This window comes from Bos javanicus, chromosome 7 (genome assembly GCF_032452875.1).
Source record: "Bos javanicus breed banteng chromosome 7, ARS-OSU_banteng_1.0, whole genome shotgun sequence".
Classification (NCBI taxonomy): Eukaryota; Metazoa; Chordata; class Mammalia; order Artiodactyla; family Bovidae; genus Bos; species Bos javanicus.
The window spans coordinates 34,826,996-34,840,408 of NC_083874.1; the positions used below are offsets into that span (position 1 = coordinate 34,826,996).

General features: G+C 41.4%; 1 long non-coding RNA gene across 6 annotated transcripts in view; it reads left to right on the forward strand.

Moving 5' to 3' along the window:
* Window positions 1-13,413, forward strand: part of LOC133251040 (uncharacterized) — a 911,217-nt gene that overhangs the window by 25,744 nt on the left and 872,060 nt on the right. For 3 of the 6 annotated variants that reach the window (XR_009737496.1, XR_009737498.1, XR_009737499.1), the window contains exon 2: window positions 12,064-12,258. The exons of 2 other annotated variants lie outside the window; for them this stretch is intronic. This is a non-coding gene — a long non-coding RNA (uncharacterized LOC133251040). Of the gene's footprint in view, window positions 1-10,105; window positions 10,909-12,063; window positions 12,259-13,413 lie in introns of those variants that run through there. One more of the 6 variants, XR_009737497.1, reaches the window with a different exon arrangement.

Sequence of the window (13,413 nt, forward strand, 5' to 3'; positions counted from 1 at the left end):
CAGATCTTAGAAGCCCAGGCATAATTAGTAGGCTCGACGAGCCTCCATGTTCCAGATGATTCAGCTAGAAGGTCAGAGAAAGAACGACATGAGGAGACCAGTCTTTCGAGGAACTGATCCATTTTTTATTTTTCCAGGGTCTGTTTTTATACACTGAGATGTTATACAAAAGTCACACGGGGTCAGCAGTCCTGACTTTTATTAAAGTCAGGTGCTTCATACAAATGTATACAGAGGTCTTAGGGGTGTTACATCATCTTCTGGCCAGGGGGGCCTGCTGACAATTTATGACCCTCTCCTTGTGACAGCAGTCAGTCAACCAGAATACTTATTTCTCCAGGGGTGATTATTTTTGAAACAGATGCCACCTTCTGAAGGTGCCAGATAAAGTTACATTCCTATAGGGTGAGGGTGTAGTGGGTTTTAATTAAGGAAAGAATTTGCTTAGCCTAAGGTCTAACGTGATTAATATCAAAGGTTAATACTTATTTCTTCTATATATTCATTAATGTGTATAAGGGCAGGAGATGTGGAGACTTAGCAGTAAACATTGGCTCAACAAATGAAAAACCCTTCACCAATACAATTTCTTATCAGCCCACTATACTTATGCTAATAGTTTTCTAATTTCTCTAAAAAACCTGTTTTTAGAAGGTTTAAAGCATCTCGTGCCTCTTACGGTTGGGAGGCTGTGAGCAATCACATGTGGCCGGACAAGCCTGTCAGGCAGGCTAGAGAACCTTCAGAGGAGTTTGTAGGTTAAGACACTCCTATCACGCCCAGGAATTATTATTAACTGGAGCTCTAAGTTAACTCCTTCTCCGAAAGAGGTGGTGGGGGACAGCCCCCCTTAAAGTCAGAGGTGTAGGGGAGACCACAAAGTAGTAAAGTAGGCAGACTCTATTTTGGGGGTAGATGCTCGAGAATTTCCAGGGGGACTCCTGAGGTTCAATCCTGCCTTTGCGTTACGTTGAGCCTCCTTCCTCATGACCTTTGCCATGGGTGGAGGTCCTTATACCAGCTCCCGGCAATCTGCAGTGATTTTGGAGCCCCCCCAAAATAAAGTCTGACACTGTTTCCACTGTTTCCCCATCTATATCCCATGAAGTGATGGGACCAGATGCCATGATCTAGTTTTCAGAATGTTGAGCTTTAAGCCAACTTTTTCACTCTCCTCTTTCACTTTCATCAAGAGGCTTTTTAGTTCCTCTTCACTTTCTGCCATAAGGGTGGTGTCATCTGCATATCTGAGATTATTGATATTTCTCCTAGCAATCTTTATTCCAGCTTGTGCTTCTTCCAGCCCAGCGTTTCTCATGATGTACTCTGCATAGAAGTTAAATAAGCAGGGTGACAGCCTTGACGTACTCCTTTTCATATTGGGAACCAGTCTGTTGTTCCATGTCCAGTTCTAACTGTTGCTTCCTGACCTGCATATAGGTTTCTCAAGAGGCAGGTCAGGTGGTCTGGTATTCCCATCTCTTTCAGAATTTTCCACAGTTTATTGTGATCCCCACAGTCAAAGGCTTTGGCATAGTCAATAAAGCAGAAATAGATGTTTTTCTGGAACTCTCGCTTTTTCGATGATCCAGAGGATGTTGGCAATTTGGTTTTTGGTTCCTCTGCCTTTTCTAAAACCAGCTTGAACATCTGGAAGTTCATGGTTCACATATTGCTGAAGCCTGGCTTGGAGAATTTTGAGCATTACTTTACTAGAGTGTGAGATGAGTGCAATTGTGCGGTAGTTTGAGCATTCTTTGGCATTGCCTTTCTTTGAGATTGGAATGAAAACTGACCTTTTCCAGTCCTGTGGCCACTGCTGAGTTTTCCAAATGTGCTGGTATATTGAGTGTGGCACTTTCACACAATCATTTTTCAGGATTTGAAATAGGTCAACTGGAATTCCATCACCTCCACTAGCTTTGTTCGTAGTGATGCTTTCTAAGGCCCACTTGACTTCACATTCCAGGATGTGTGGCTCTAGGTGAGTGATCATACCATCATGATTATTTGGGTCATGAAGATCTTTTTTGTGCATTTCTTCTTAATATCTTCTGCTTCTGTTAGGTCCATACCATTTCTGTCCTTTATCGAGCCCATCATTAAATTTAGGTTCACTCTAAGATGCTGTCTGAGACCCCTCTACCTTTCAACAACATCTCCCTTGTTAGAATTCCCATTAACAATTTATGAGTCTTCAGACTGTGTCACACACCTTGATGCTTAAAGAATGGTTTTACTTTGTCTTCTTGTGTTGTATATATATATATATAAAAACTATATTCCATGTTTTTCAGTTTGCCTTCTGGAAGCAGAAGGTAAATTTTAATTGAACATCCACTGAGGGTCTAAATAAAACTTAAAGTTTTTAGATTTTTAGAGCTAGAAGGGAATGTATGGATGTGTCATGTTGTATTTCCAGGATGGTCACCATAATAACTCTCAACCACCATGTTCTTCTACAGTATGAAGTTACTACTTCCCTCACCCAGAGGTAAGGTCCAATCCTCCTTTGAATTTAAGCAAGCTGGGAACCACTTCACTCAGTAGAATACAGTGGAAGGGACACTATGACTTCCAAGGTTAGGTCACATGATATCGTGCACCTTCTCCCTGGTTGATCAGGATCATCACCTTTTGGAGTTCCCTGTCTCCTATAAGAAATTCAACTTTCCTGAGGCCATTGTTGTAAGTCCAAGCCACATGGAGAGGCAGCCAAACTTGTAAATGAAGATGTCGTCTTGAAAGTGGATCTTCCATTCTCCAGTGTTCTAGCTCCAGCCATTTCGGTCTCCTTGTGGAAGGCCCAGATATTATGGAGTAGAGAAGAGCTATCCCACTGTGTTCTTTCCAGTTCTTGACCCACAGAACCCATAAGCATGGTAGTATGGTTGCTGTTTTATGTTACTGAATTTAGAGTAGTTTGCTATGCAGCAAAGATGATTGGAACAATGGATAGCAATTTGACTATCATGTTTTGGAAATCTCCTTAGGCCAGAGAGTGTAAATAAATCATTTTATTTAAATAAAGAGTTAGAAGTAGAATCAGTCTTAAGTACTGAGTTTCAGCCTGAACCTCCATGCACTGTTTATTACATCATGTATCCTCCTAGCTCTGAATGTTAGCCTCCCATGTTTCCATAGTCAACACCTGACTTTCGGTCTCTTTTCTCAAGTTGCATACATTTTAAGAAGTACTTTGCTCATGTAGCAAGCCACGAGGAAATGAATTACATTATAAGCCTAGAAGATAGTATTTTTTTTTTTTTTTTTGCAGACTTTAGGTTGGGAGAGGCATTGGGGAGCTCTTAGAGAAGGAACAGAGATAAAGAGATGGAAATGGAGGGGAAGTGAGACCATATGCTGATGTTGGAGCCTTGCAGAGGAGAAAGTGGGAAGTGGCACAGCAGGATGAAAATTATGAGGCGCTGGTGGAAAAAGAAGGTTGAAATTGCTGCAACTCTGTTGAAGCAAAGAAATGTGTGCTGACAAGAAGAAGGTTGATGAGCAGCTCTAGCAAATCTCTTCCTGTTTACAGATCAAGGAGAAGTGAGGAAAGTGGCAAATGGAATAAGAAGGAGCAGAGGGAGTCAGCGTGAAGGAGAGGGAAACCTGCAGGAGGGAGGAGGAGAGACTCAGGAAGTTTCTGAGAGCAGCAGGGGGAGCTCCACTGAGGGGAGAGATGGAGAACTCAAGCAGAGAAGCAGGGGAACAGTTGGCCCTAAGTGTCCAAAAAAATACTAGGAAGAATTGGAGACAGTGGGAGACAATGAGGGGCATAAAATAAAAGCACAAACAAAATGTTCAAAGAGAACATTTGGGATAGAAGTTAAAGCAGTAAAGAGTGTCTGGAAGAGATGGGACAAGCAGATATTCAAACATGTTTTCAGTGAAAATAGTGAATCAACCGGAGAAGGCAATGGCAAACCATGCCAGTGCTCTTGCCTGGAAAATCCCATGGATGGAGGAGCCTGGTAGGTTGCAGTCCATGGGGTTGCTAAGAGTTGGACACGACTGAGTGACTTCACTTTCATGCATGGGAGAAGGAAATGGCAACCCACTCCAGTGTTCTTGCCTGGAGAATCCCAGGGACAGGGGAGCCTGGTGGGCTGCCACCTATGGGGTTGCACAGAGTCAGACGCGACTGAAGTGACTTAGCAGCAGCAGCAGCAGCAGCAAATCAACTTTTGTTAAAAGAAAATAGTTTGGATGACAGTTTAAGTGGCATGACATGTTTTGTATTACCTGCTTACAAAGAAGGCCGAACTGTACCTAAGATGTTCCCAGAAATGAAGCTTAAGATGTCATTTGACCTTAGTTTTTAAAGATTTATTTATTATTATTGTTATTTGCTGTGCCAGATCTTCATTGCTTTATGTAGGCTTTTCTCTAGTTACGAGGAGTGGGGGTTCATTGTGGTGTGTGGGCTTCTCATTGCGGTGGCTTCTCTTATTGCAGAGCGCAGGCTCTAGGTGCACAGCCTTCAGTAGCTGCAGCTTGTGGGCTCAGTAGCTAGGATGCATAGGCTTAGCTGCTCTACACACGTGGGATTTTCCCAGACCAAGGATAGAGCCAATGTCGCCTTCACTGTTAGGCAAGTTCTTAACCACTGGACCATACAGAGAAGCTTCTAAGATGCCATTTTATTTTAAAAGAAATTAAGCACATATAAACTTAAAATGGATATCCTGGGATTCAGACTTTCTTGGAATACTAAGCGAAAGAAATAGCATGAAGGCATGAAAGCCTGTAATTAAAACATAGTAACTAAAATCCAGTAAGAAAGTGGTCATTGTTTAACAAATATCTATATTTGATACCAAAGAAGATCAGAAATACAAGGAGGTGTTTTATCTAGCTCATACTCTGGAGTTCTTTCAGTTCTTTTTACTCTAATTTTGACTAAAATCTGAAGATAACCTTAAGACTGAAATTTTGATGAAGATGATGATGATGATGATGATGATAATGACATGGATGATGGTTGTAATAGTGATGCTGGTGATGATGGTGGTAAGGATGATGATGCTTCCTGTATGCTAGGCACTGTTCTAAGTGCTTTGCATGTATTAACTAATACAATCTCCCAACATTCATTTGGGGTTACTTAAATGCCTTTGGTTTTGTCCATTTTAAGGATAAAGATATTGAGGCACACTTGTTTTTCTTTCACTTCCCCATATCCATGTCTATTTCTAAGTAATTGGAATGGATTAGAAAGAAAGCCTAAAGCATGATAAACAAGTAATAAAAGCAGTTATTTGCAAGGTGCTTGCCATCCTCAGAATCTTCTCAGCCCCACTCACTGAGGCTCTGCTCAGAAGTCAACCTGAAGTCTCCAGGTCCAACACTGCTAGAGTATTTGCTTATTAATGGAATGATTAATATGCTTAATGGAGTGGTTATTATTTCTGATTATGGGAAAGCACACATTATAAGTCCATCTAAGGATGAGGTTTTATTCTTTAATGACTGTCTGATATAAAGGAAAGAATAGGACCCCTGGCGTTGGACAGGGATTTGAATTTGAATCTTGGCTCCACTCTTATTGTTTGTTTGACCTTTGGACAACTTATTTATTATTGTTTTATTCATAGTAAAATTAAGTGAAATGAGAAATTTAGCATGTTTGAGAATTAGGTGAGTTTCAAAATGTGTTACTTCTGCTTTTTTTAAAATAGAACTGGTGATTGCAGACATTGGATAATAATCAAATCAAATTTTGATATGGCCTTTGTAGGTAAGGCTGAAAACTTCACATTTTCATATCAATGGATTATGTATTTCCATTATGAAATGACTGCTGAAAAGTTGAAAAATAATTGAGATTTAGGCAAATGAGAAAAAAATGCTTGAAAAAGAGAACTGTAACTATCTTTTAATTTCAAAAATCCGTCTGTGATAGACAGAATAATGATTCCCTAAATGTGTCCACATCATGATCCCTTAAATTGGTGAATATGTTACCTTAGATGGGAAAAGGAAATTGGCAGATGGGATTAATATCAAGTCCTTGAGATGGGAAATTATCCTGAACTGCCTGAGTGGGCCCAGTCTAATCACATGGGTCTTAAAAATCAGAGACTCTCCAACTGTGGTCAGAGAAAGAGATGTGGTAGTGGAAGATGATCAGGGAGATGCAACCTTGCTGACTCTGAAGAAAGAGGAGGGAGCTATGAGCCAAGGGATATGGGGAGCCCTTAGAAGATGGAAAAGGAAAGAAAATATCTTCTCTCTGAGAGTCTCCAGAGGAAACAAATCCCTGCTGACACCGTAATTTTAGCACATTAAGATCCATATTGGACTTGATATACAAAATTGTAAGGTAATACATTTGTGTATATATTAGTGGTATAGCTGCCTTTGTTCCCATAATCTCTGTTGGGAATAGTCCTAATTATGGCAATCTCTTAGCCTTTAATGACCAGAGCCTCCTTTTTCATAGAGTCCTTTTTGGTATGTTATGTTAACCTCCCTATGGAGTGTCTTAACACTGACCTTATTTTTCCGTGGCCTGCCCCCTTTGACTCTCAGATGAATCATTCACAATCATGTTTGCACCGTAGGATTGCTCACTAGATCAGAGTTAATTTGAACAAAAGAAGTCTCTTGGCCCAATCTGGGCCAACAGAGTCTCTTTTCCACGAGTTTGGAATGGAGAGGTTTTTCTCAACCTCTGCATGTGGCTTGAACTCAGATAGTGTAAACTTGGGGGCTGGATGGTGGCTGCAGATATGGTGAAGGTAAAAATCAGATCTGTAGGAAGAGGAGTCTGAGGTTGATGGACAGACTCAATGGACATGAGTTTGAACAGCTCTGGGAAGTGGTGAAGGACAGAGAAGCCTGGCGTACTGCAGTCCATGGGGTGGCAAAGAGTTAGACACAAGTGAGTGACTGAACAATAACAAAGGAAGAAGAATCTGAGGCTGATGGACAGAGCAGAGGAGTGTCTGAAAGACCAACAACACGTTAGCCATGTTCTGGCTGGCTCTTAGTCAACAGTTTTACCCCTATTGGGTTCAGGTGTATCTCTGCCCTGAGATAACATTGCACCATTATACAAATGTCCTCTTTAAAAGAACCTTGCTGGGAGGTTTCCTGTAACTTACAGACAAAAGAGCCCAGACTAAAACAACTACTGAGATGAAAATGAATCAAGAGATTGGGAACTTTTCACTAATTTCAATTTGGGTCTTCATTTGTGCTTTATTCTAAGGAAACCTACAGAAAAATTCAAAGCAATATGATCATTCTATAGACCATGGAGCATTTTGTACTACTACAGTTATGGCTGGAGCTCATAGCAGGGCCTGCCTTGTGGGAGTTGAGGCCTCTGGATATATAGAATGTTTCTTTAGGCTCTGTCCAGAGGCATGTGATTCTCATATTCAAGATTAATGTTGGCAGAGGGATATTTTTAAATCAGGATTTTGCAATTTCAGCTGACTTGTCTGCAGCAAACTTAAACATACAACCATAGTGCCTTGAAGATTGAACTAGGGCTTTTCAACATATTCATGTGAAAGTGAAAGTCCAAGTTGCTCAGTCATGTCTGACTCTTTCAACCCCATGGACTATACAGTCTGTGGAACTCTCCAGACCAAAATACTGAACTGGGTAGCCATTCCCTTCTCCAGGAGATCTTCCCAATCCAGGGATTGAACCCAGGTCTCCCGCATCACAGGCGGATTCTTTACCAGCTGAACCACCAGGGCAGCCCTGGTGCTTTCCTGTAACTATTTAATTCTGAGAGTATGTCTGGTAGAGATTATGCTTTCTTGGAGGAGAACTTGCAGCCAGAAAGGTAGTCTGCTAATTATCATAGAATTTAAAAAGCATCCATAAAAATCATGTTACTCAAGTCTTTTATTATGCAGACAGGGAAATATGTGCAGAAGGGCTAAATTGATTATTTTATGGTCTTGATATGAGTCAGGTAGTCCTAAAGATAAAGTATCCATGCATTTATTCATCTTCTCCCTCCTTTTTTTCTTTCTTCCTTCCTCCTTCCCTCCGTCTTTCCAATTATTATTTTTTGAGTAACTATCACATACATAACAGCTTCTAAAACCTGGAGATGCAGTAGTAAAGAAGTAAACCCTCATAGGGTCCCTCCTCTCATGGAGACCTTACCATTGTGGAGCTTATATTTGAGTTGGGAGAACTCAACTCAAATTTATTTACTGGGATAAAATAAACATGTGAATAAATGTATAAAATAATTTTAGATGATAAAACACTATGAAGAAGAAAAAAGTAGTAGTATAATAGAGAATTACAGTCTGGGGTAACACAAGCTGTGACTTAGAGCAAGGAGGTTACATTCAGCTGATTTAGCTATTCTATCCATCTATCACTTATCTGCCTTATCTATCATTTTTGATTATATAACACAACATCATGATTTCTATCTAATACCAGAAGACAGAGATTAAGTCACTTCTCTAATCACAGAGTTCATGATTTGCAATATAGTTTTATTTCCATTGTTTCTACTGCCACTTCAAGAGAGTATTGGATTGGGAACCTGCTCTCAAGAATTCATATTCAAGTTGGAAAGAGAAAGCACAAATAGTATGGGATACTTCAAAGTACTAATTAGTTTCTTCCCTTCTCCAAAATCCTCACAAAATCCCTTCACTGTATCCCGAAGACTTCTCCTATGGCTCCCACATTCTCCCTTGGATACTCCCCCTCCCCACATGCACACAGATATGAGACACAAAACAAACAAATCCTGCAAGAACTAGACCATTTGGGAAGCGGTGGGTCAGTATAAGGGAAAGTTCCAGATGCACATTTTAGTGTTCCTTCCCCTGTTCTGAGAATCTAGACTGTGAAACCTCAACTGTTACTGAAGCAAATACCCTCTGTCACCAGTTCCAGCTGGCTGTGAGGGAACCTACTCACCACTGACTTACCGGTTTCATTTGTTTAGTCACCAAGTGTGTGACTCTTTGCAACCCCAAGGACCACAGTATGCCAGGTCTCCCTGTCCCTGACCATCTCCTAAATTACCAGCAGTCTTCTCCTTTCATCCAGTGTGAAGTCATGGTTTTCTGTATGAAAAGATCTGACCTACTTTATCTGCTACCCCAGGAATATGCAAATTCCACAGATGGTTGTGACACAAAGGGGAAGTTTCAATTCTGACAAAGAAGGTGCTAGATATTCTCTGAAATGGCTTGTGTTGTGTATGGCCATATTGGCTGTCTGTTGCAACAATAATGCCTCATAACAAACCAGCCCACGTATCAGAGGCTTAAAACAGTAAGCATTTATTTAGTCTGAAGGTTGATAAGATAGTCTGGGTTTGGTTGAGTTATTTTGGCCTCAGCTATGCTCATTCCTATGTCTAATGTTGGGCTTTTTTTTTTTTTTTTAATTTTATTTTTAAACTTTACAATATTGTATTAGTTTTGCCAAATATCGAAATGAATCCGCCACAGGTATACCTGTGTTCCCCATCCTGAACCCTCCTCCCTTCTCCCTCCCCATACCCTCCCTCTGGATGAACTCATTTGTCAACGACATCTTCGAGCGCATTGCGGGCGAAGCGTCGCGCTTGGCGTATTACAACAATTACAACGCACTGGTCCCAGTGCACCAGCCCCAAGCATCCAGTATTGTGCATCAAACCTGGACTGGTGACTCGTTTCATACATGATATTATACATGTTTCAATGCCATTCTCCCAAATCATCCCACCCTTTCCCTCTCCCACAGAGTCCATAAGACTGATCTATACATCAGTGTCTCTTTTGCTGTCTCGTACACTGGGTTATTGTTACCATCTTTCTAAATTCCATATATATGCGTTAGTATACTGTATTGGTGTTTTTCTTTCTGGCTTACTTCACTCTGTATAATAGTGTTGGGCTTTTGATTGATCTAAGATAACTTCTGCTGGGATGACCTGGGCCACAGCGATTTGCATGTCTATCATCCATTAGGCCAGCCTATGATGGGTCTTGTGTCACTTGTTGAAGAGTGAGAGCAATCCAGACCAATTATGAAAGGGCTTTTTACTTGAGTGTGTTATTGGCCAAACAAGCCTCATGACCAAGCTGAGTCAAAAGGAAGGGAACTGGATCAAGGAGAGGGAAGAAATTGGGAACATTAATGCACTCATTAACACCGTAGATTCTATACAATTGGATGTTAAGGGTTACCAGTTTTCCAAGTCATCTGGGCATAGTTTGATTGGTAGAATAGAGTGGAGAGGAACTGGTGGCAGAGGGCATGGACAGGAACATGTCTAGGGGAATAGGAGCAATGCCCAAATCTGGGATAACTTGGAAAATGAAAGTGGAGTTTGGGAGATCCTGTCCAGGTTGTCTATGCCATGCATGAAGGAGTGCAAAGGACACGAAGGAGGCAAGGTGAACTCTGTAGTCAGTGATCTGGAGGATGGAGTGACCATAACAGGCAGGGAACCCCCTCATGCCTAGTGGATAAAGACGTGGAGATTACTGTGAGAGAAGAAGGGAGACTGGTGACATCAGTAGATCAGGTATGCAGGAGACAGAGCACAGGAAAGCAACATGGTGGGATGGTTGTCTGGTCAGAGCTACAGGCGGCTGGGAGGAATGATCCTTGTGAGCCTGGACGGGGGTGAGGGGCAGGGCAGTTTTGAAGCTCATGGACAATAATTTTGATTCCCCCTGCAAATGGGAGTTTTCCCAGGGCTATAAGGAGGGTGTGTATGTCTTGCTGGGTTACCCTGCAGTGCTCTCAAGACACCTTATCTAAAGTGTTGTGCCTGAGGAGACCTTCAAGTAGGTGGGGGCATTTTCATGTGTTTAGCCCATGACTCTCTGCTTCCCTGCAGGTGCTGGGCCCTGCCACAGGTCTGATCGATTTCATCAGTTTCACTTTTGTCTCCACTGTCCCCCAGCTCACATTCAGGTGCTCAGATATCTCTTTCTTTTATCCTATCAATTTCAACAAGCAATTGTAAAACCTGACAATCAGCAAGAAGTCAAGCATTCTAAATCTTATTTTTCTGTTTTTCTCATAAAAAGATCTTTTCAAGACAACCAAAGTGGAAAGCATTTTGAATTACTTTCTTTGACTGTTTTTGAATTCCTTGGGATCACCATTGATAACATTCAGAATGATTTCTGGGGCATAGCACTAGGCTTAAAATAGTGTGAAGGCTTCTGGGGCAACCACCTGATATCAGAAGTGATTTGTTACCTGTGTTAGGGAAGAATCAGATGTCATGTTCTACAAGGTTAATGAGTAACAACTGTTTCGTGGCTTGAGCGAGGCCCAGGCTGCCTACCCTAGTTTCTCCCTGCTCTGGAGAAAGCTGCAGTGTTGTAGGTAAAATTAAAGTTATTAAATACACACATTACTTTTTCTGGGTCTTAGATCTGCCCCATCCATCTTTGTCTCCTTTGTCCTTGCGAGGCAACTCCTGGCATTTTTGAAGTCAGCTGAGTCTCTGTAAAAGGCCAAGTTGTTTTTCCGCATTGCCAAGGAGACCAAAAAATAGAACCTGGTTAGCAAAACAAGTTCTTTGTGGGAGTGGGTGTTGCTTGAATGGGGAAAATCTGAAACCATGTAGATTTCCAAGGAGCAGGAAAACCCCCTCTGCTGGGGTTTTGTGAGGGGCAGTCTCCAATCTAACATTAAGCAGCCATTGTGTAATCACCAGTCATGAAGTAGCTGTGGTTTTATGCCTTGTGTTTCACAAAAGTGTAGTCTCTGGGCCTGAAGCAACAAATTCACTTGTAAAAATATCTCTGGGTGTGGTTCCTGGGAATCTACATTTATTTTTTAAGCATGCATCCTGGTAATCTCATACTCCCTGATGGATAAGAATCCGCTATCCTAGGGGGCAAGTGTACATTCACTTGTTATGATTTGTGTACTTCAAAAGAACATATCGCAGTGGCAGCAAATTAAAAATAGGATTCTTGCTTGTGGCTATGTCAAATAATCTACAGCATATTCTCATAGCCACTTATTGTTCCATTGTTGATTGAGATGGTGGGGTGTGGTGAAGATGACTGGGTGTTCACTGACAATTAACACTGTCCTTTCCATGTGACACAGGGTTGCTTACCTGGCCACAGACCCCTTGGCTCACTCGACTCCACAAGTGGCCTGACTAGTTCTCCCAGTGGAAAGGAGCTAAAATGATGTGGGTCATATCATCTCCTTTCGCTTGGGTGCAGGGGTTCTGAATTACCATGTACCTGGTTCCCTGAATTACCATGTACCTGCTTTGGACTTTCACCTCAGTGAAAAGTGAGTATTTTCATCTCAGGTGTTTTGTTTGCTCACTCTTGGTTCTCATGGACTCACAGCTGTGAAAAACTCACAGTTCTTTTGCTTGTCCGAGGTGCAGTTATTGAGCATAATACCATGTAAAGCTGCTGAGAGAATGGGGTGTAGGGTGTAGGGGACAGAGATCTAATATTCATCAATTATGCATTTTCTGCCAAGTTAGTTTTAATGGAAGTTAGCTAATTTCACTCTCTCAATAATTTTTCTGAGGTATCCCAAATACCTAGCCCAGTGCTCATGAGTGTCTAAAGTTTTGTTAACTGTAAAATTCCATAGAGAGTTTAAAAAACTTGTTCAAAGTCAAAAAGTTACTTGGTAATGGAGATGAGGTTTAAATTTTCATCTCTTTACTCCCAAAGCCTATGATTTTTTCTTGGTGTTAAGGTATATGGAAAACGGGTCAAGAGACATAAGTAGTTGCTGTACAAACAGTCTCGTGTCCAGTTATTTGGGGAGCAAAGATACAAACATGTGAGTTGGACAAGGAATCCTTCCTCTCATCCTCCCCCTCTCCTTCCCTCTTGCAACATTTATTATCTATTATATGGCACCTGGTATTCCAGGCTCTGCACTACAGCATCCCCCATCTTGTAGATATCAGTCTAACAGGCAAGACGTAAGCAGATAAACAACTAGACAAATAATCTAATGTACATAAATGATAAACACTAAAAAGATCAATGAAATAGGGCAAGAAGTAAATAGCACTCAAGCTTCTGTATTTGATGAGGTGGTCAGGGAAGGTGACATTTGAATAGATAACATCTGAGCTGAGACCTGAATGAAGAGAGTTTTCAAGGAGGTAGGGTGGGGAAGAGAACAGCATGTGTGAGACCCGAGGTGGGAGCTGGTTTAGTGTTTTGTGAGCTAAGAGAGCCTCTGGATTGGAGTAAGCCAGGGAGGGTGGTAGGTATGAAGCTGGAAAGTTCAGGAGAGGCATGTGGGTGGTCTGTGTAGTCTAGACTTTGTTCTGAGTGAGGTTAGACACCATTAGAGAATTTTTATCAGAGAAGTGATAGGATCTGACTTAACATTTAGAAAGAATTATGGTAGATACTGTGCATAGATTAGATTTTTCAGGAGCAAGGAGCCCAGTTCAGAGTCTATTGCATTCAA